Source organism: Rhinolophus ferrumequinum, chromosome 16 (genome assembly GCF_004115265.2).
Source record: "Rhinolophus ferrumequinum isolate MPI-CBG mRhiFer1 chromosome 16, mRhiFer1_v1.p, whole genome shotgun sequence".
NCBI lineage: Eukaryota > Metazoa > Chordata > Mammalia > Chiroptera > Rhinolophidae > Rhinolophus > Rhinolophus ferrumequinum.
In genome coordinates this window covers 7,114,745-7,137,164 of record NC_046299.1, presented here as the reverse complement: position 1 = coordinate 7,137,164, position 22,420 = coordinate 7,114,745, and positions in this window count along the sequence as shown.

The following is a 22,420-nucleotide window of genomic DNA, read 5'->3' as shown; positions in this document are numbered from 1 at the left end:
TACTTGGGTAATCCCACTGCATAATGCTCTGATCAATGGCGTTAGAAGGTCCACTTTCTAAAATTAGGTTGTCCCTGTGACTGTCATAAATGATGGCACCATTTTGGTGGAGGGATAGGGTGACTTTCCCAGTGACCAAACACTGACCTTGGTGTTGATTTCTAACTAACTGTCATTGAACACCTAGAGGGAGCTGTGGCTGCAAAGCCAGAGACAATCTCTCAGTCATGGTGGCGTCTTTCTAGCAAGAGGGGAAATAAGTGTCATCCTGCCTGGGTCTTACCTGCAAAACCAGGCAGAGGAAGCCTCCACCCTGCAGCAGGAGTCAGCCCCATTCCACAGCAAGGTGTCTGTGGGTGCAGGGGAGGAGGCTCAGGCTGTCATCCAACGTGCTGTCGGCTTTTTGGGAGCACTCAGCCACTCACTCTATTCACAATGGTATTTTTTTGAGCACCTACTGAATACCAGGCCCTATGTGAGCATTCCTGCCTCCAGATGGTAGGGGAGGCAGGCAAGGGAGCCAGCCATGAGCTGTAGGTGTGAGTGCTGGTGGGCAGCATGCATGGTCACTGTTCTGTCCTGAGCTCTTCCTTAGCCTAAAAGCATGGCTCCTGGCCTGGAGTTCTCAGCTAGGTAGAGAACCAGGGAGGTTGAACCCAGTTGGGAGAAGAAGAGGAGGATGGGAACAATTTTAGTATTTCTAAGTCCCTAATGGCCAGCACACATTTCCTGGTGACAAGAGATCACACAGTAATGGAAATGTTCTGTACAAAAAAATTTGGGGCTGAAATGATGTTAATTCAGTCTAGTCACATGGGTTATCCCATCCAGATGAAAGGTACAAAAGGTCTTGTTATGCACCAAGTTTTCTGAAAGTAACTGCTGTGTCTGATTTCATGAACTTGAAGTACAGATCATTCACTTTTCGAGTTAAAATGGGCAGGAGTGTGGACTGGCCACACGCAAATCCATGTATCTCTTGGCATTTTCTCTTCTCCCTTAAATTGGGTGAGTATCTGAAGAGGCCAGAGCTGCGTCAGAGGTGGTGCAAGGAGAAATAGAGAATCTGGTCAGTGCATCAGGGACTGGGGAAAAGGGGTAAGTGTGAGGCTCTGGGTGCTTCCATCTTTGCCACAGGGGTCCCTGTTGCAACTGGACCCAGACTGTCTGGTGCCTGAGTGGGGGGCCCAGGTGGGGCATTCCTTTACGGGCCTAGACCCTGCACAGCGGTCTGGAGTCCCATTCTTACGGCTCCTTAAAGATGCTCAGATTCCCGCAGGCTCACCTACACTGTTCCTCTCTCCTCTGACCTCAGCCCCCTGCTCCTGGAAAATCCTCAGACTCCTTCAAGTCTCTGCCCAAATGTCACTTCCTCCCTTCTACCTGTCCCCCTCCCTGTAGGTGTCATGTTTGTTATGAGGGGCTGGCCACACAATTACTCCGAAAGCACACCTGTCCTCAGTGCACGCACTCTGTCTGGGCAGGGCGAGTGTGGGATGTGTGGCACTGTCCTCCAACAGGACGTGGTTCCGGTATGAACTCCACTCTTGACAAGGTTTCCATTACCTTTGGGAGGTGAACGAACTACCAGGCTGATGTGCGGCACGGAGTCCATTTTCTCTCCAAGAATAATGAGAAATTAAGCACGAACAGCTTCATTCACATAAATGGTGGTCCAAACTACTGCCCCTGAATGTCCTCATCTCTCCTTTACAAGCTTGGTGGCTCCCTAGACCATGACGCCTGAGCAACCAGTGGCTGTTTGAAAACCCTTGATCACCGCAGACTGGCACTCAGGAGACAGTGCTTTTGTTTGATGAACCTGATTTTTCACTTTTAAACTAGCTGTTTTGGCATGGTATGGACAAAACCCCAGGAAAAGCAATAATTGAGTATTGAACCATCTCCTGCACCGACACAAACAACCGTGGTGATTTCCAGGGTCCTGTGCTGTGCTATTGAATAGCTAATTTGATCATAAATCCTCCTTGTTCCGTGACAGAATCACTCACCTATGGAACTATCCATAGAAGGACCTGCTATTATAGTTTAGACTCATGGCTGCCCATCTGGGGGCTCTAGTTAATCTGTCCCACAGTCTAACTTTCCCTTTTACGTGAAACATATTATATACGGAAAAAAATGAATAAACATCTTTAACATTTTAAGGACAGAGTCCCTTACCTGACCTAGTTTGTACAAATTCAAGACTCTTACAATCTAGTTTGAATCAAGGCTAAGATAAATGGAAGTATAAGAAACCACAAAGCCTTCTTTGCCAAATATTTTCTACTTGAGAGGGGTGTCGGTCTGTGGTGGTTATTTGTGTGTCCAGCGTCCTTTTTCTTCCCCCAGCTTTTGTGGAAGCAGCCCCTTTTTCTTTGGGGACCCTTTCATCAGTCCACGCGGTCCTGTTAGGGCTGCGAGCCTCAGTGAGCTGCCCCCTCCTGGCCACAGGGGGAAGTGCGTGACCCCAAGCGCAGTGCACCCTCCTGATAGATGGAATGAAATCACGCAGCGGACATGTGACTCAAACTAGGTGCCCCAGGGTCCTACCCCACGCAGATACAAAGATGGTAGAAAAAAGAATCTCTCTCACTCTGTCTCTTTGGGGCTGGCTCAGTTGGGGCTGTTGGCAGTCATGCCCCTACCCAGTGCGTCTGTAGCAGGAGAGCATGGGGAAGCAGAGACAAAGGGAACCGTGAGGTGGGTAGTTGGCTGGCTGAATGATGGAGAGAGGTAGGATGGAGAGAGCTGGAGATAGAGGTAGAAGGACAGACAGAGACAGAAGTTAAGACCCTCTGTTCGCCACCATTCACTCACCCACACACATCTGGTTGCAGATTCAATCCCCAAGGTACTGATTCTTTAGCTCACTTTGAATTTTGGGCTACTCCACCCAGGTATTCCTTACACCCTAGTACATTTCCTTTCTTTGCACGGTAGTTTGAGGAAGGTTGCCGTCGACTGAGAACAAAGGAGTTCTGACAAACACTAGGAGGGAAGTCTCCATAAAACAGAAAATGCCTTTCAGTTGGGCAAGATCACAGATCACCTTCAGAGGGGACACGGGACAGTGCTCCAAAGACTCCAGACCCTCAACACTGGAAAGGACCAAAGCTCCTGTCCTGTTCAGTGTCCCCAACATGGGGACAGTGGGATGCAGTAGATTTGTGGGCGTTAAAAGATATTTGTTAAAAAATTCTTGGTGGTCATGGAAGTGGACGAAGGTGGATTAAACAAGTTGTTTAACAGGTTTTTTTACTGCAGGACTTTTCAGAGACTTGACAACGCTGAGAATGCAGTTTTTCCCACTCGTTTAACAACAAAAGCCTGTCCATGAATAGAGCTCGATCATAATCTAGTTCAGGCACTATGTGAGGGCCTCAGATGCAGACACTGAAGTAACACAGCTCCGTCTGGCCTGGAAACTGGTCAGAGGTCTTTCGTAGCCTTCCACCTTCTCTCCTGTAAATACGGTGCAGAAAACAGACATTCATGCTTGACAAGGAGGGCCCTACTGGCAAGACCCTTACCTCGGAGCTAAGGCAGTGTGTGTCTCTGTCAACGACAGTAAAGTATTGGCTGGGACACGCAAATGGCCAGGTCTAAAAGGGCGTTCCCATCTAATTCTAACAAGCACCATCGTGGTCCCCAGGAGAGCAGGGCCGAGGTGACGTATGGCCACTATTACAGCACCCAGTTGGCCAAATGTCTTCAATGGTGATGGACGTTCATTTGGAAGGTCATTACCACAGGCATTGGGAATGCCCCCTAATTTTAGAAACACTAAATAATTCATACTGGCAGCTGAGAAAAAATATCAAGGGCAGTCTGTGTTAATTTACCCTAAGTGAATTTTGACTTGTTGTTGTTTGGTGTGGTGGAACAGGTTACGGCAGAGAAGTAGAATAGCTTTGTATGTGTGTCCTCCTGCATGTGAGAAATCATCAGATGCCACCTTTGGATGTTGTGTTACTGTTCAAAATGGGACTACTCCACAGTGTACAGCACTGCGTCTCTTCTCTTTTGTTTTAATTTTGGGGTCAATATTCCTCAGTATAATATATATATATATATATATATATATATATATATATATATATAAATATTTATGTACATATATAAATACATATATATAAACATATGTGTGTGTACTTCATTGGTGCTATACTGCAACTGTAATTTGAATGTTTCCTTAGGATTTCGAGCTATAGAGGCTAGAAGAGCCCGTAGAGCCGAGGAAGTCCTAGGTTGGTGGCCCCTGGGCCGTTCTCTAACTGCTTTCAGGAGTGGGTCTGAGACAGTCAACGTGAATGCCTATTACCAAAGGGAAAAGATGAGGGAACCACTGGGATCCACCTGGAAATCTGCAGGTTTACGTGGAATATGAGGGACGTATGGCTGGATGCACACATCTTAGACAAAATTATAGGTCCCTTTGGTTAAATAGAGGCAGTTGGCATCGTGGAAATTCAGTCACCAACTACAATAAGACACCAACTACAATGACACTAACGACAAGGGCCGCTTTCCACACGCCACATGTTGTACTGGGCACTTTATATGGCGAGGGCTTGGCCTTTGGAGCTGGGATAGCTGGGCTCAAAGCTTCCTACCAGCATGTTCACTGGCAAAGCAGCCAACTTCTTGGGGCCTCAGTTTCTGCTTCCAGGAATGGAGATAATAAAATCTCCCTTGTAAGTTTATTGTCAAATATAAATCCATGTATATGAGACAACTTAAGCCAAGTACACTACAGAGCACCTGACACACAGTAGGTGCTCATTGGGGAGTTTCCTTCTCTATTGGGAGAACCATATGATGGCTAGTTCTCAATGTCAGATAAAGCTCCGTGGAAGGAGGGTCACGGTTCAATCTTAATGTGCCTGGACCCAGGGCTTGTGTCAGGATTACTGTCATAGTTTGTCCTGAGCTTAACCTGCAGCTGTGGCACCAAGCAGTCTGGGTTGATAGGTTTGGTTGATTTCACACTGAATCTGTGTGATTTGCCAGCACCCATGTTGGGCACCGGGGACTTGGGGATGGAATCAGATATGTGGTCCTTGGATTGTGTAGATCATTCCGGCAAGACCGTCATCTCTACCCTTCATCTTTCTTAAGCCTCTTCTTAGAAACCACTTAGAAGACATACCTGGGAGCCCCCCGCATCTTTCTCCTATGTAGAGAACATCGCGTACTCGTGAAATGAACCCTACATCCATGCTGACACAAAACCCAGAGGCTGGAACACACCTCATCCCAGTGCTCTCGACTCCCCAAGGCCAGCTAAACAGAACCAAAGGACAGGCTAGGCAGTTGGGTAACTGAGACAAAGGTGAATATTTGTCTTGTTTTGGTCCTGAATGGTCCAAGTCCCCGGGGCTGTTCTCCCTGCTCTCAGAGAAAGGGCCACCAAGGTCCCCGCTCCAGTGGCTTCTTAGGGCAATAAACAGGGATGGTGTATCATAGAGGCCGCTGTCCCTCTGCCAGCATCCGATTATTCTAGTGGCTGCTTGATGGGGTAAAGCAATTACGATGCATTTTTCATTCAATCAACTGAATCAATTAATTGCTTTACTCACATAGGAACAACAAAAAACAAATCCCAAAGCCTTCTTGTTAAACAGTAAGCATGTGACATAGGCTGCTTTTAAATCCAACATTTACATGAAATTATCTTCTTATATAATTAACAGCTACCGGTTAATAAACATGCCTCAGATAAAAGAGTAGCCCTATAAATGAACAAAATGAAAAAGCACCATTTAGCATGCTAAAGGTAATAGGAGCAAGCAGGCTCCATCGGGGCTGAGAGCCTGCGGGAGATATTTCCGGAAGAGCTGTTCTCAGAGGCCATGTGGCCAGTTGAAAATGAGAGAGAGAGAGAGAGAGAGAGAGACTGACTATCATTTACAAATCTCTTGGACGAAAAATACGGTGCACTTCTTGACGGATGGGGACAGGTGTTCCCCTAGGAGAGTTCTTCATGTATTGGGAAATATTTGGTTCCCCCAGATAGGAGAAGGTCTACGTATCCTGGCTTGCCTACAAAAAGGGAAAATTGAAGTGAGTGGATGCAGAGGCCCTCCTCTGAGCAGTCCTGAAACGTGGCTTGTCAAGTGCACCCTAAGAACAGCTGCAGCATTTGAAATGAAAAGGCCCCATTACTCCTTGGGAGCCTTTTTTTTTTTTTTTTTTTCAAACCAGCCCATAAAGAGAGGAGGCCACTGCAGCTCTGGGTGAGATTTGACCCAAGGGGATTCTGCAAAGTGGGAGGCAAACCATTCCACCTCTGGAATGCAATATTTATACCTTCATCAGGGGAAGGCTCATGACCCTTCTTTTAGGTTATAATGGGAAAAAGCATATATATTTAAGAAACATTTTTTAAAAGAAACTCTCTCTCTGATGAAGAGGGGAGCTCTCAAACACCAAAATGAAGCCCAAGACGTGGGGGGGGGAGCACCCTGTCTGGGTATTTTGAAGGGGGTGACTCCTCTGCAGTCAACAGGACATGGCAGAATATTCTCTATACTTGGCGGGGAAATGGTTTCGTGTCAGGTTAGGGTGATTTGTGTGATGTTCAGGTGCAGTTGTACCCCAGTCCCTCATCTTATCCCAATGATTCAGGGGCCGTATTCATAATGGCGGGCCCCCCTTGCAACTCTGAGAGGTGAAACCGTCTGAGTCGTAGGAACGCACCACGCGAGGGGCCTGGCCAGCCATGCGGGAGGAGGGAACACCTTTTGGGAATGCTGTCCCAGCTGTGGATGTCACAGGAACATAGAGACTTTCAGAGACTCTTCTAAAGGGCCCTGGAGGTTTCACAGTAAATAAGCAGTGCTTCGTGACTGAGTGTCTCCCTTTCCTTAAAAAAAAAAAAAAAGAAAGAAAAGAAAAGTGCCCACAATCGGGAGGGAGGTGGTCTCCAATCTAGAATGCAGCCACGAACACCTGAGCTGGGCGTCTCCTCCCTTTCATATGTGATCAAACAAGATAATGGAAGGCAGAGTGCTCAGGGAACCGTCCCAGGCCACCACGACATAACATGGTTAGGGTCATCATTTCCTGTTTGCAACATAAACCCAATTTGCTTTTGAGGTACCTCCATAGGTGATGTGCCTGATACAGGTGTGAAAATTGTAGCTCTCCTGCTTACTTCAACCCCTGTGTTTGTCTGGCACCAACTGGAAGCTGGGGGTGGGGCCATTCTGCTCATGTTCAAGGTTTTATCTGAAGACGTGCAAATGAGCAGTTTTCCCCTGCTTAATTCTGTCTTGGCACCATTGCTCTGTAATCTGCGGGGTGCGTGGGGGGGGAATAATAGTTTTTACTGAATGCTTACTATGTGTTTGACACAGGGCTGAGTGGTTTACATGTATTACCTCATGCTATCCTCATAACAGTTCGTGAGGGCCGATACTATTGTTATTTCCATTTTACCAGTGAGGAAACTGAGGCTCAGAGACATTGAGGAACCTTCCCAGGGTCACACAGCTAGCAAGTGGCTGAGCTGGGATTCACACCTAGGTCTTTATGATTCCAAAGCCCCTAGTCTTAAGCACTAGGCTTTCCTACCTAATAGTTTTAATACAATCACAATCATAGTAAGGTCTCAAATTTGCCAGGTTTCACTTACATTCCAGGATTTGTGCAGGCTGTGGACACACAAGGAAAAGTCAGGTTTGGTTCCTGCCTTTGAGAAGCCATCACCGGATCCGGAGAATCGGACGTGTGAAGGACAGCTTATAACACTAAGCAGGAAGCCAGGAGGGATGGCGGTCCAGAGGGGAGGGACTGGCTGGTGACAGAGTGGCCCATGGAGGAGGTGCATGGGCCTGGGTGACGGAGGGCAGCACAAAAGAGGTGGCATTTCAGCTGGTCCTTGAAGGATGAAAAGGAGATTTTTGCATCAGAGGAGGGACCGGTGAGGGTATAAAGCAGAAGATAGCCTGTGCGAAAGTGCACAGAGCCCTGAAAAACCTTGAGGCATCTGAGGAAGGAAAAGTTCTGAGGTCCTAGAGCTCTGGGGAGGTGTGGACAGCAGCAGGCCTGGGCAGGAGGCAGGGGCTTGGGGCAGGCAAAGACTCTTACACAGGACAAAGACAAAGAAGCATTAATCAAAAGGGAGGAATTGACACACGGATCATATGAAGGCTAAGAACTGCTCTTAGCTCTGCTGCTGTGATAACTGCCCCAGACTGGGGCACTTAAGCCACAGACATTGATTTCTCCCAGTTCTGGAGGCTAGCAGCTCTGGTGTCAGGAGCCAGCCTGCTTCCGGGTTCATAGACAGCTGCCTTCTCACTGTGCCCTCACGTGCCTGGGAGAGGTTATCCCTCTCACGGCTCATTTTACAAGGGCACTAATCCCATCCATGGGGGCTCCATCCTCTCGACAGGATCACCTCCCAAAGGCCCCTCCTCCTAACTCCATCACACTGTGGGTTAGGGCTTCAACAGACGATCCTGAGGTGACCCATTCAGTCCATAGTGGAACTTATGTTTATTCAAAAGAGTGAAAAAGCAAGCCACGGAATGGAAAGAGGGGTTTGCAACACACCCTAGCAGGGCTGAAATTAAAAAGATAGCAAGTGCCGCGTGCTGGCATGGATGGGAGGATGCTCACCCTCGGCTGGGCCAAGTGTGACTGATGCGTCCACTCTGGAACGCGGTTTGGCTTTATTTCCTGAAGTTGAACACACTCCGTGTCCAGCAAGTCCACTCCCGAGCAAGCTCCAAATGGTGCCTGTCGGAGAGAGTTCAGGTTGCCTTCTTGTGATAACCCCATGCCCGTCTCCTGCAGCATGCATGGATACGTTGTGACTTCCCACACAATGGAATGTTGTGTACAGTGAGGACGCATAGTCTGCTATGAGCAGCCCTGTGGAGAGACTCAAACCCCGTGCACAGAGGAGCCAGACTCAGAATAGCACAGGGTATGGTACCATTTATATAAAGGACCCGACTGGGCAAAACTAGTCTGTGCCATTAGAAGTCGGAGGGGACGTCCCCCTGGGAGGGTGTAGAGGCTGGAAGGGGACACCAGAGGATTTCTGGGGCTTGTAGGTTTGTTTCTCCATCTGGGTGCTGGTAGTGTATGTGTGTTCTGTTTGTGAAAATGTTGGACACTTGAGCCCCTTACTGAGCATGCATTATATTTCAGCATAAAGTAAAAAGAGAGTCCGGCCACTCCAAAAGTGTGCCAGTGTAGTGGGTTGAATAGTGGCCCCCCAAAGATATGTCGATGCCCTAACCCTCAGAACCTGACGATGTGATGTGAGTTGGAAAAAGGCCCGTCGCAGATGTAGTTAAGTTAAGGATCTCAAGATGAGATCATTCTGGATTATCCACGTGGGTCTTAAATTCAATGGTAAGTGTCCTTAGAAGAGACACACGGGGAGAAGAGGAGACGGCCGTGTGAAGACAGACAGAGAACGGAGAGCTGCAGCCACAGCCAAGGAATGCCCGAGGCCGCTAGAAGCTGCAGGAGGCAAGAAAGGCTCTTCCCCTACAGCCTCCGAGGGAGGCTGGCTCGGCCGGCCCCTTGAATTTGGACTTCTGACTTCCAGAATTGTGAGAGAATAAATTTCTGTTATAAGCCACCCAGCTTGTGGTCATTTGTGACAGCAGCCCCAGGAAACTGATACAAGCCAGGTAAACTCGGTTCTTACGGGGGTGAGAGTAGAGGACATTTTTTTAGGCAGGTATGGGGTGATTTCAAAAGATCATACGGTTCTCTTTTGGGGACTAGAGAGGAGGAAAGGAGACAAGAGGCAGGAGACAGCAGCGTCCTTTACTATTTAAAAAACACACCTGCAGGCACGAATCAATTTCTTTAAAAAAATTCCATTTTCTTGTGTGACCATCCCCTCCGTAGAGCATGGCATTTCTACTTCCATAAGCTGGTGGAGAACGTGGGCAGCCCTCTCCTCTCTGTTCCCCGGGACTCAGTGCAGGGCTGGGGGCAGAGTGAGGGCTTAGTCAGTGTTGTTTTATTACTTGCTTTCTTAACTTCAGCTTTATGGAGGCATAACCTACAAACAGTAAGAGTTTTGATGAACTCCTGCGGTCCTGTAACCAACCCCCCCCAGAGCATTTCCATTATCCTACTTCCTGCCCCGCCATCTGATTTCTATTAGAACGGATTAATTTTGCCTGTTCTTGAATGGACGCCATGTAAGTGAAATCATACATTTTCTACTCTTTGATGTGTGGCTTCTTTCGTTCAGCACAATCTCCTTGAGATTCATTCATGTTTTCGCTGAGCACTCGGGACAGTTGTATGGCTGAGCGCCCCAGTGTATGGATGTACCACAGCCTATCGGTTCTCTTGTTGATCGACATTCTGGTTATTTCCAGGTTTTGTTATTAGGAATAGAGAAGCTGCAAACATTCACGTATATATGTCTTTGTGAAAACATGCGCTCTCATTTCTCTTGGGTAAAAGCCTGGGATGTTAAGTGTATAACTAACTGTATAAGATAACGCCAGGTGGTTTTTCCAAAGTCGTTTTGTCACTTTGGTATTTTCACCGTCACACCAGGAGTATATGAAAGTTCCATTTGCTTCCATCCTTGATAACGTTTGGTATTGTCAGTCCTGAGTTTTAGCCATTCCAGTGGTTAAAAAGTGGTCTCTCCTGTGGCTTTAATTTTCATGTCTCTGACATCTAATGACTGAGCATCTTCTCACGTGATTGTTGCCCATTATTTCTTGTTCTTTTCCAAGTGCCTGTTCAAGTCTTTTGCCCATTTTATTTATTGGTTGGTTTGTCTTGTTGTAAGAGTTCTTTACATATTCTGGGTATAAGATCTTTGTCCTATACACACATTAAAATATTTTCTCTCAAGCGGTGGCTTGTTTCTTCATTTTTGAAATGGGTTTCTTTTGAAGAGCAGAGCAGAAGCTTTTAGTTTTGATGAAGTCCAATTTATGGTTTTATTCTTTTTAGGGTTAATCCTTTTTGTGTCTTATCTAAGAAATATTTGTCTACATGGAGATCGTGAAGACTTTTCTTTGTGTTTTCCTATAGAATTATTTTAGTTTTAGATTTTACATTTAGGTCTGTGATCCACTTCAAATGAGTTTTGTGTGTGGTATGAGATGGGTCTGGGTTCATCAATATTTTTCAACTGAATTAAAAGGCCTAGGCATCCAGGTAAAGAGGGCAGGTGAGAGGGATGGCGGTTTCCAACCGTAAACTAATTTGACGTTTATTCTGAGAATGTATTGGGTGACAGTCACTGTGCTACGCTCTAGAGTTACATAATAGTGAAATAGACATGTCCCCTTCCCCTATGGAATTTATTATCTAGGGGATAGATAGACACAAAAGAATCACACATCAATGTAGAATGACTACTGTGTTAGGAACTAAGAACTAGAGGTCCTAACGTCACATGTATTTAGGGGAAGGCTTTCTGTGAAGACACCATGACACCATGGTTGAGTGGAGATCTGAAGGGAAGCCAGAAGGTAACCAGGCAAACGGGGCAGTGGATTTGAGGGACAGGGTGTGTCGTGTCTGGTTGGAGGTCCGCTCAGGGGGGCCTCACAGGCGGTACGAAGACTTTGTTTTTATCCTGAGACCAGTGGGAGGGCACTGATGTGTTTCACAAGGGACTGTGCCTGTCACACGCAGGTGTTTGCATATCGTGCACACTTCCCTTGCTACACGGGAGGCCTGACGGCAGTAAAGATCATGTGGCTCTGCGGGTCGCACGCTCGTGTTCACGGCGGGGTAGTTGCTGGGAGGGCTTGCACGTCTCTGTGGGAGAACCTGGCCTTCGGGACAGGAAATGTGGTTGATGTGATTGCGTGATGGCACCAAGGTGGGATCCCACACCCCACGGGGAACAAGGGGATGAGACACGGGGGCCGAGTTGGAGTGTTTGCAGAGCTGTTTCTAACCCACAATCTCACTTCACTGCACCACGGTTTGGTCAGGGAGGAGTTATGGCTATTTACATTTCTAATAGTTTCCTATTTTATAGAGGAGGAAGCTGACGGTCACAGAAGGTGGGAGCCTTGCTCAGCCAGGCAAGAGTAAACCCTGGCCTTCCTGCTTTGAAGTCCCCCTCTTCCCCAGCAGAACCCACAACCAGGAATCATGTCCAAGTTCACTGTGTTTTCCCAGGCTCTCAGTGTTCCATGGGCCAGTGTGGGTTTCTAGCAGGTCTGGGGATTGGGATGTGAACAAACCCTTGGTTCAGAGCAGGTGCTAACAATTGGATTTGGTGGTTTCGGGCTCGGCAATCGTCTTTCACGATGACTGAAAATTCACCCAAGGACCTCAGCTGTTCCGCACCCACCTGGACAGACCTGACCCGGGGTACCCTGGATGGATCTGGAGAGGCATGGTGGAGAGAGCCCCAGACTTGGAGTCAGGCAGCCCCACGTCCAGTCCTGGGCCGGCACTCTGTAGCCGTGACACGAGAGTAAGGTTCAGCCTCACTGGGCCTCAGTTTCCTTATTTGTAAAATACAGACCAGATGGTAGCAGTTGTGAGAATAAAATGGAATAACGATTTGATGTGAAAATAGCATTCCAGTGCTCGGCTCATAGTAGGAGCTTAATAAATGTGAGTTGTTGTGGCGGCAGCATTATTCTTCTCATGACTGGAGGGGAAAGTTAGCTGTATGGTTGTCATTACCATCAGCATTACTAAGGGGAAAAGGACACGTTGATTTATTCCTTGGGAAGTTCTCTTTTTGTGCTGGCCAAATGCCTGATTTGGAACGACATAACACTCCGAGGGTGCTTACCATTTCAAACCGCAAGACAGATTTGTGGTAATAATCCTTTATGCACGTGTGGCATTTTTCCCTTTGCAAAGCACTGTCACCTCTCTTATTGCGCTTTATCCCCAAATAACCCTCTGAACTTGCCCGGGCTGGCATGATTATCCCCGCTTTTTAGATGAGGAAATGGAGACTTGGAAAACAAACATGGTTTGCGCAGGCTCACAAGGAAAGAGGGTGATAAAGGCCGGATGAGAACTTGGCCCCGTCTTCTAATTCGTTCACAGCAGTGTGTGGGCAAGGGGCACACGCCGTCTGTGCAATGTTCTCTCATAATCTTGACAGCCGTCATTTATCAAGCACCTACTGCATCCCGGGTCCGAGGGTAGGCTAGGTGCGTTGTGTGTACGTACTAATACGTCTCCTTTCCTTGATAATCCCATGACGCTGCTGTGGCCTTATTTACCGCTGGGGTCCTGCTGATGTCCCTGAGTTGGGTTAACGGGCCGAGATTCCCCAGTGGTAAGGGAGGGCAGGTTTGGGATGTCCATCCAAGGCAACCCCGTGGCAAACTGGCTCTGTCTTTCCTCTCCTGTTCTGCCCCTGAGAAGAGAAAGGGACCACACAAGTACACAAGTACGTGCAGCGGGGACTGCCAGGACAGACACGGGTTTGCGTCGTTTCCTATTTTAACTGGGCTAAATGAAACCTTTATCTTCATGACTGTTGCTATCATGGCTGGGTGAATGTCTGGGTATCTGTTTAGGAGCTAACAGGTTTAGTTTTATTGTTTTGTCAAAATACTGCAGAAATCAATATATCTCCATAATTCAGTGTTATACCAAGAGGCATTTTTGTGCCATATATAGCAAAAATTGTATTATACTTTTGAGATCATAGGTAATGATGACAAAGTGTTCTGTGTTCAATTCCAGCATTAACGTCTGGTTTGAACAAAGCTTGAAATATGATCTCAGAGCTAAGAGGCTTTAATATTAAGATCTTTAACTGTAATTTATGTGACAGAAGATAGGGTTTAGCATAATAAAATGTAATGGGCTCCTCAAATGAAGAGGACGAGAGACAATTGAAAACAAGGTAAAAATGGTAAATTATAAATAACGGCAAATCTACCTTTATGTTGTTACTTCATTTATTTTTGATTTGTTAGATAGGCTCTATAATTTCTCATTTTCCTATGTTTCAGAAGAGGACATTTCTCAAATGGTGCCTATTTGAAATGAGAGCCCAGAATCACCGGTGGCCGTAGCTCGCTATTTAAGGGGGGTGTGAGCATTTCCTCTGTAGTTCTTGCTCACCCCCACCTCCACCCCCACCCCCGGTGCTAAGGTTTGATCTGTGTGATTCTATTAATCTATTCTGTTGTCTGTTGTCCTCTCTCTCTGCCTGGTATTTATGGGTTTGTTTATATTTTTAAAGTCAGCGTCTACTTATAAATGCCATGATGTAAAATGTTTACAAGTTATGTACACATTAAGGATTTTAGACTGAAACCTAGAAAATCAAATGCACAGAAATCAAGAGGAAGCAGATTTGTTTGCCACGAGCCTGAGGGAGCATTGGCTTTGGGCTTCCTAGTTGTTAAGGGTGTGATAGTTTATGGAAATTTTATTACCCTAGCAGAAGAAAAAAGGTGGCAATTTTTCAGAAGACAGAATTACCTGGAATTGAACCCGTGAGATCTTCGATTATAATCCTCTACTTTTTAGTCACACTTGCATTCTCAAAATTTGCGTATTTTCAAGATTTGGAAATAAAGAGAGGTAGTGTAGAAAGTTAAGGCAGGCTTTAGGATGACATCTGGCTTCTAGGGCTATGGTTTGTTTTGTTTTTTTCTTTTTTTTTTTTTTTATTCAGTCTGGTTTAGCAGGGATGAGCTCTGCCTCCTGCTGCCAGCACCATCTTAGTAGGATGAGGTCCATTCTGTGTAGAAGTCTTACCTCCAAGAATGAAAGATTAGGTGTGAAAGAGAACTGAAATTCACCTCTCCAGTTGGCAAAAGCATTCGAACCCTTTCTGTACTTATTTTTGAAGCATTCACTCTGGCTTCAAAGTGATTATCAGAGGAATTAATTAGCCTGGACTCTTCCTCTCTTTCCTTGGGGACTGAGATGGATCTTGGCAGCACAGTCCCCAGACCAAATGCAAATTGATTTTTGTCTTGGACCAATTGACTTGCTTCCTATAGTGTCACCAAATGCATTTATGCAACCTGCTCTTACAGTTGTCATTTGCCTACAGGGAACGACTCCTGTGATGCTAGCCTGAAGACACCCCTGCCCCCACCCCCTGTAGAGCTGTCTGGGTGACCAGTGGACCTCTCCAAGCAGTGACTTTTAAAATGCAAACCTGCTATAGCCTGGGAGGGCTGTAGCAGTCTGTTATCAGACACTACAGTCTTGGGTGAGACGCTTTACCTGGGCCATTCCCTCCAGGACAGGGGTCCCAGGTTTAGGAAGGCACTCTAAGGTATCTCAAGTAAAAAAACATTTAATCCAGGAGGTTAGGGTTTGCCCAGCCTGGGGGAGGCCTGGGAAGCAGCTGCTTAGCAGATGCACAGCCTCTCCCCTGTGCCCAACGTGGGCCTTCAGAGCCTCGCTGTGGGCTGCCTCTGCCAGCCTCACCTGCCTGTGGCTCCAAAGTGGGTGACTGGACTTCAGTCCGTAGATTTGATCTCTGTCTGTATATCTGCCTGCAGAAGCTGCTGGAGAATAATAATGGCTCCTTCCTCTTGTCCGCCTTTCACATCTCGCACAGCAAGCTCATAGGCTGACCTCAACCCAGAGCCACGCAAGAGAGGGATTCTTGATTCAGTCTGGCTTTGCCCCTGTAGTGCAGAGAGGGACGTGCAGGGGACCGCTGAGATCCAGGGCATTCCCTCACCTCTGGTTTTTTCTACCGTGACTGCTGCCGTCCCACACAAGCCAATTGTGGGTGCATGGGAGGGGACCTTTGCTGGCCTCGCGGCGGTCAAGTTCCTGCCCATTCACCTCTGCCTCACCCAATCTTCTGGGTCTAATTTCCTTTCCTTCCTTGCAGTCCTGGAACACATTCATGCTCTCTCTTTGCTCTAATCTTCCCAACTCTTGCTCCTCCCCAGGTGTCAGCTTCAATGTCACTCTTGTAGGGACACCTGACCCCTAAGCCTGGGCAGGCCCCATTGTTTGCTCTCACAGGACCCTACGCTTTTCCTTCATGGCTTGTATCACACCTGTAATTAAATGCTTGCCTGTGTAATTACTTGTTTACTCTTCTGGTTCCCTGCCAGGCTAAATTCCATGAGGTCAGGAGCTGTGTCTTTCTTGTTCACTGCTCTGTTCCCAGAATCCCTTGGGCTTTTTTGAGAGCGATATGGCCCTCAAAAAAGATTTGTTGTTTGAACGGAGGGGTGAAGCCATGTTTTTCATGATTTTCAAAGCTTGATCATTGCTTAGGACTCTTTGTAGTAGACTAGATCATGAAATTAAATAACAATGATTCATCCCTCCTAAGTTGTAAAGTACTTTACAGCTTACGACTCACTTTCTCTTCATGCACTCATTCACTCATCTATGAAGTAATTCTGGAATGCCTACCATGTACATGACACCGAGTAGGTCTGCAGTTTACCTACAGTTTTACAGACCTAGGACTGACGCTCAGAACGGTGGAGGGACCAGCCCATTTCTAACGGTTTGAGGGTCAGCTGATGTACACGACACGTGACCTTTGGGTGCCTCGAGGAAGATGCAAATAAAACATGGGATCCTGGGGATCATTAGTGCGTTTCTCCGGGCGCGTCATCTAAGTGGTAGAGTCATCACAAATGTGTACCAGGAATATAGTCATCAGTAAGAACGACCAGGCATAATTATGATTTTTGGCCACCTCCCCCCTCACAGTGCAAATGTATTGCATTTAGAACTGACTTTAACAGCTGCCTGAAATCCCTTACTAGCAGGAACCCACGTGGATTAAATGAAATTCTGTAACCCAAGGAAACCTAGCTGTAGGTCAGTAGTCAGGAACGTGAGAGTGTTACACATGCAAATGCGATTTATGAAAAAGTTTTCAGACTTTGCAGTTTTTTTCAACCCCACAAAAACCAAAAACATTTAGGCAACGGTCTAAATATTTACTTGATGGAAGTGAACTGCCACACCAAGTGTTGGGTGTGAAAAGCAGAAAGCACAGGGGGTTGAGGTGGGCTTGTCCTCTGACCCACTTCCCCTGTCCTTCCCTCCCTTTCATCTGCTGCTTTCTGAGGTCCCAGGCCTTTACCAACCCCACCTCCACTAGCAAGGGAGGAGATGCTGCCTAAAGATGCCTCCCGAAAGAGAGCCAGCAGATCCCTGATCCCTGATCCCTGCGGCGAACTTGGTGTCTCCTCAATTCCAGGGTTCCGTCAGCACACAGAGTCCTAGATGCCGGAGCAGTCCCTGAGAAAGTTTTCTTGGCTTTGTTGAGAAGCAACTTAAAAGACTGATATGATTGAGATAAAACTATCTGCAAGGTCTGTCTTTGGTTGACTCTTCAGCATAAACTGTTAGTTGTATTACAGGTGTTTGTTCTGTGATATCTCGGGGCTTTCCAGAGAAACAGAACCAATAGGAAATACATATTTATTTATTAGGAGGAATTGGCTCATGCGGTTATGGAGGCTGCGAAGTCCCAGTCTGCCGTCTGCAAGCTGGAGACCCAGGGAAGCATAGTTCTAGTCCAAGTCTGAAGGCCTGGGAACTAGGGGAGCTGGTGGTGTAAATCCAAAGGCAGGAGAGGACCAATGTCCCAGCTCAAGCAGGGCTGTCCCGTCTCTGCCTTTGGCTCTATTCAGGCTCTCAGAGGATGGCCTGAGGCCCATGCACACTGGAGAGGCCATCTTCTTAACTGACTTAACCCATTCAAATGCTAAGCTCGTCTGGAATAAGGTTTAATCTGGGCCCCCGTGTCCCGTCAAGTTGACACATGAAATTACCTTCACATTGATGCTCACTCTAGCCTGGAGACCTGGGAAGGCCCAGCCCTGCCCAAGCTCCTCCGTGGTCAGTGTTGGCAAGGAGACGTCAGCAGGGGTGGGGCGGGTTGTGGCCTTCATGACAGGATCACCCTAGCCAAAAGTCGTGGAGAGCTTGTGTCCTGGGCCTGGGGCAGAAATGAGCGTCAGGGCGTGAGGATGCTGCATCTAAGGCCGCTTGAATTCAGTAAAGGATAGAGTCCACCCTGGCTGACTGGAGATTTGGGTGTTTCCCTGCAACTGTTATATTGAGGCTGTTCACAGAGTTCTCCCGCGGGTTTTGAACCTCTGATTCATTTTCTCAGTTAGGAAAAAAGTTCATTTATTTTGGTCCCATGGGTGATGAGCTGTGGGCATTGAGCTGTTAAGGGCTGCGGGAGATGGTGGTAAAGTTGGGGCCAGCTGCATGCTGGCTGACCGCAGAATTCGCCGTGCCTACTGAACAGGAGGGAGCAGAGGGACGGCAGAGAGCCGCTCATGTGGGAAGTGCGCACCTGAGAAGGTAGACATGCAAATGCTTCCCTGATGCATTTGCGCTGCTCCCTGGAGAGAGATTTGCTGACAGTAGCAAGGGTGACAGCAGCTTTTGTGGCTTTGCAGCTGCAGGCACACTGCCTGAAGTTATCATGTTTGCCCCTGTGGTGTTCCCCAGGGTTTTTATAGCACACCTGTGACATCAGCAGCATGGTGGCCCATGGGAAGCACATGGTGCCAGCCCCATGGGGACTTGCCAGTGTGTTCCCAGTGAGACATTCGGGGCTGGGGATGTGGGCCTTCCTGCTCAGACCCCTGTCCTGTGGCATCTCTGCTCTGAGCTTCTCCCTCTGCCTTTGAGTGGGGCCCACTCCTCCCTGTGCCTCCCACCTCCTGACTGCTCTGCTGCTCTGTCTCCACCCCTGCCTGACCCCCCTCTAAGGACCCTCCCCCCAGTCACATTCTACGGGGCCTTCAGGGTCAAGCTCAAGGTTCACTTCACCCATGAAGCCCTCCTCAGCCCATGTATTCCCTTTGCCCTGGTTCTGCCCCTGGGATGGGACCAGCGTCACCTGGGCAGTTGCCTCTCCATGGAAACATACATGGCTCCAACAGCTCCCCACCCCCACTGAAGCCTCGGAGCCCTGTCTGTGTCCAGCTCATCACTGTCCCCAGGAATCAAGCCACTGCTCAGTTTAGGTGCCTGGCCTTGACTTTTACCCCTGCAATTCTTCCCAGACACCTTTGGAATGCTTGCAAAGCACAGATACTTTCTTGGGAGTGTGGGGGATTTGTCAACAAGCCAGCCTTGAGTCGAAACCCAGAGTGGGGGTGAGGGGCTTTTACATCCGTATGAAGACGGCTTGGTGCACCCCATGTCACTGAAGGCCTAGCAAAGCCCATGGGGGAGTCAGAGGCAGCGGTTTAGGAGGTACAGAGTGCCACCCGTGCTGGAGCAGCCACCACTGAGCGTGCAAATCCACAGATCTCCCCACGCACCCTTGCTTCCCGGACGCCGGTTATCTCTCCCTTCTCACGCCTTCCACCAGCTGCCCACAGAACAACAGGCTGTAATCAGGTGTTTTTGAGATCATGTCTCACCTTTAGCTGAGGGGGCCTCAGCCACTCTGAAGAAGAGCTGGATCCGAAGGGGTCTGGAGGGGCTCTGGAGTGAGCCAGCAAGCCAACAGAGACTACAAGAAACAGTCCATTCACACACTCACCGCCCACCTTGCATTATTCCAGTTATTTACTTCAAAAATCCCAGGACCGTTTTTCATAGACAAATTTCCGTAATTATGAATGACATTTGTAAATGAATGACTCATTACGGCGAAATGAAAGGTATCTTTCGGTGTCACTTCAAGATTCAGTAGGAAAAGGGCCTTTTCTCCATCAGCTGATTTTCCTGGGATTGTCATGAGACCAGTCCTGGGGTGGGGGTGCTGTGCTCACCCGACTTCTCCTCATATAGACAGACCCCTTTGGAGGCAGAAACCCTCCTCGTCTGTGACTTCTGGAAGGAAGCCTTGCTTCCATCACCACCACCACCACCACCACTTCCTCCTCTTTATCTAAAATGAGGGAAATGGCTGAATCCATTTAACTGTGTACCTTTAATTCTAGAAAGCTTTCCACTAGCCTCCCTTCCCTAACACTTTTCTAAGCATCGGGTGTAACAGGTTTTAGAATTTGATTACAGCACCATCTACTGGGTACTGGATTTCCCATTTTCCTAGGCCTTTCCTGCCTGTTGGGTTTTACTCCTTCTTCTTGTTCTTTCCTCCTCTTCTCTGCTCTTTCTCCCAATGAAAGCACCAACTGTTAGTTTGAAAAGGTGCCATCAATTAATTCATAAAAGTGAGGCTCTTCTAAAATGACAAAAAGCTTACATCCCTTGCCAATAAATAATTACAAAGACAATGGCTCACGCTTACTGCGATGCATTTCGTATAATTGTTTCCTGGGATCAATAATCTCATCAGTAGGCTCAGTGATGGGGACATCACAGTAATGAATGTCTGGGCGCTGTGGCCATGAGAAGGGCCGCCCTTAGCCCCGTCACCTCGGAGCTGCCCGTGGGCATGACGGGAGTCAGGGCTCTGGCTGACCGAAGGATTAATCATAGTTATCCCTAACTCATATTCGTGTCATTTGCCTTCCTTATGCAGCCTGCCCAGATTGATCAGCATGGATTTCTTGCTGCACAATAGGCCACTCTTTCAGTGTAGAGGAGAGTGGGAAGGACTCCACGTATATGGCAGGGAAGGGACAAATTGGATTAGTCACGCTCAGGAAGTAACAAAAACTGAATCACACCAGACCATCACTGGGACGTGTTTCTGGAATCCAGGCTAGGCCTACTGGGGACATCAGGAAGAGAAGGAGAGACGGCTCTGGGTGCTGGTGTGTTCTGCAGGGGCCAGGCCTTGCCCTGGGTCTCCCTGTGTCAGTCGTGGCCATTGGAGGAACAAAGAGCCAGGCCAGCAAGGGGAGGGGACTTGCTGTGACCTTTTTAGTCCCAGTTTCCTAAGGGGCATTGGCTATGCTTTTCCAGAGTGCTGTTTAAAAAATGCTGGGGCTTGGGGCTCCGTGAGATGCTGACTGACATGAAATATGTGGACAGAGGCCATAGCTTCATGATACAATGGAGGGACTGAAGTCATACAAAACCAGCAGGTCCCGCCATCTGCCGTAGTAAAAGCAACTTTCTCTGGGTATTTTTTCTCTCTAGATGTGGAGGTGATGGGTCCTAGGGAAACGTCTGCATCTGTGGTGTATTTCCTTCTCCTAGACAATTGCCCCAATTTGGCAACTGGCTGGTCCAGTTGGGCAAGAATGGTTCTCACTGTTCTCCACGCACACACAACCTTTTCTTACCTCTGTGAACATCTGTTTCTCGGGAGCATTGTTTCTTTTTTGTGTGTAGCTCTGTATTAGTGCCCTACGGTCACTGTAACAAATTCCACAAACTTGGTGACTTAAAATTTAACAGAAATTTATTCTCTTATAAAAAAGCCCAAACTATCCTCACTGGGCCTAAATCACGGTGTGTGTGGGGGTCGGGTGAGCTGAGGGTGGGGCTCTCTCCACGAGCTCCAGAGGGGGATCCATTCCACGCCTCTTCCGGCTGCTGGTGCGGCCAGCAGTCCTTGGCTTGTGGCCACGTTGCTCTATTCTCTGCCTCTGTGGTCACATCACCTTCTCCTCTTGTGTGTCTGTGTAAAATCTTCCTCTGCCTTCCTTGTACAAGGACACGTGTGACTGCATTTAGGAAACACCCAACTCATCCAGGATGATCTCCCACCTCAAGATCCTTGATGTAATCATACGTCTAACCCGCCCCCCCCTTTTATGACATATAAGATAACATGGGTTCCACGGATTAGGGTGTGGATATCTTTTGGGGGGAGGCATTATTCAGCATTTGCAATTTATAAAGTGTTTTATGCATACTTTCTCATGCCCTCCTCAAACCCTTCGTGTGGGGCCAGAGCCTGTCTGCTTGTACCCATGTCACAGGTGACTGGCCGTGACTTAGAATGCTGAGGGCCTCTGCCTCCAGGTCTAGAAGAATCCCTGGGATCAGTCTGTTCCTGAGAGGATGACCCCAGAGAGAGATGCTCTGTCTCTAAAACCAGCATTATCCCAGGCGCTTGACCATTCGGCCCCTGCCACTAAGTACGAGGTGTGACCAAAAAACACAGTGAATATTTAAATTTAAAAGCTTATTACAGTAAGAGACACATCGCCATTAATCCCCCTCAAAATACTCCCCCTCGCTTCAAACACGCTTATACCATCATTCTTGCCACTTTCTCAAGCAGTTCTAGAAGTCCTCTTTTGTGAGTGTCTTTGGTTGGGCTGTTGTGGCTGCCTCGATGCCCTGAATCATTTTGGCTTTGGGGAAGAGCCAGAAGTTGCAGGGTGCCAGATCTGGTGAATAGTGTGGATGAGGACACACAGTAGTGTGTTTATTTGACAGAAATTGCCGTATCAGAAGCAATGTGTGACACGGAGCATTGTCATGATGGAGGAGGACTTATGGTACATTTTAAAACACACCTTCTCTCAACTGTAACTCACACCCAACTGACTGCATGGAAGAAGTTGAAACTTGTCACACACTGTTACTAAGGTTTGATGCGTCACTTCCCGTATTGAAGATCCCTGCCTTTCTGTTGGAT